The sequence below is a fragment of the Nilaparvata lugens genome, chromosome 3 (assembly GCF_014356525.2).
Source record: "Nilaparvata lugens isolate BPH chromosome 3, ASM1435652v1, whole genome shotgun sequence".
Classification (NCBI taxonomy): domain Eukaryota; kingdom Metazoa; phylum Arthropoda; class Insecta; order Hemiptera; family Delphacidae; genus Nilaparvata; species Nilaparvata lugens.
In genome coordinates this window covers 24,018,724-24,020,098 of record NC_052506.1, presented here as the reverse complement: position 1 = coordinate 24,020,098, position 1,375 = coordinate 24,018,724, and the positions used below count along the sequence as shown (strand labels likewise).

The 1,375-nt window shown below is 36.4% G+C and overlaps 1 long non-coding RNA gene across 1 annotated transcript; it reads right to left on the bottom strand.

Annotated features, from left to right (window-relative positions):
* Positions 1–402: 402 nt before the first annotated feature.
* Positions 403–917, bottom strand: LOC120350365. The gene is made up of 2 exons (XR_005570714.1): positions 643–917; positions 403–534 (listed from the first exon to the last, which is right to left on the bottom strand). It is a non-coding gene; the product is annotated as an uncharacterized LOC120350365 (long non-coding RNA).
* Positions 918–1,375: the final 458 nt, after the last annotated feature.

Sequence of the window (1,375 nt, the reverse complement as noted above, 5' to 3'; positions counted from 1 at the left end):
ACAATTTATTTTATGAAATTGGGATGAAAAGAAGTTTTGGACTGTAGTCTGACAATAATTACACAGTCTATCAATAGAATTAAGAAGGTTATAATAGAAACAATGCTCATTTAACAAAAGAACAATTAAATAAACTTATCTGGAATTTTTTACGAGATTCTTCAGATGAAACAGGCTTAGAACAAGATTGACAAAGAAAGATCAAAATCAAGTATGTGTGCAATATTGTAAATAAATGAAATGCATCTTTCTGGTTGGTTAAATATTAAAATGTCTCATTGATGATAGAAAACACTGTCAAGATTCATGTTTGAAAAAATGATCCTTCCTTGTTGAAGGATCTAACATGGAGAACAATATTGTCCTCGGAGAAGAGGAAAATTAAAGTAAAAATGAACTTACATGTGTTGATTTGACGAAATGAAATAATCGGATAGGCTTCTCTCAGCTAGCACCTCGGCTATGATTTTCTCGATGCAGGTAAGGTTCCTTCACGAGAGCACAACTGCTTATGAGTAGTGAGGTGAGAAAATGCTGTGGAAAAACAATGTAACCAAACTGTAACACTAAATATATATTATAAAAATCAAATTTAGTGTTATTTCACAAAAATATGAGAATGTAACAAAAAGTTTTACTTACAATCAATAATGTTAGCGGTGACCTCTGTGGAGTATGCAGTGCTCGCCAATTGTGATAGCCCTCCTCGGCAGCTAGTACGTGTAGTGCACTCAATCACTCTCCAAGTTGCATTAAGTGATAAGAAATGTGTTTTTATATATAGCTTGATGTACGCACAAGCTGACATCGCTCGGTCGCTCACTCACTCAAGGCCGGGCAACGCCCTCCCGACCTTCACAAGGCCGTCTCGAGGAGCAGAATGGATTCACTTCAACTGGCAGTATAGGAAGGCTGGATTAAAAAGGAACTTTGGATTTCTCTTTCGTAATAGAGGAAAAAGCAGTAGCGAGAATAAGAGATAACGCATGGGGCCATCTGTTTTTGAAATGCAATCTGAATAGATGAATTCAAAGTATTATTCCAAATTAATAGAAAATTTCCATTTTTCTTTTAGATTAAGTTAGTGTAATGATTAATTAATTAACTTTAGTTAATGTTCAACCATTGAGTTGAAAGGTAATGACAATGGTGGTATGTAAGAGAAAGCAAAGTGGAAGAAAACGGGGGAGAGGCTTCTTAAGCTCGGCGGCGAAAGTACTTAAGGGGGCGGCAGGGACTGCTACAGGTATTACTTCAACTATTTTAAATAAATTGATTGATGTAACACCCTTTGAAATCCCAATAGCAACCTGGGTACCAGTATTGCGGACCAGGAACGAAACTTGAAAAGCGATTAGCACGTGGAGATCCTGGA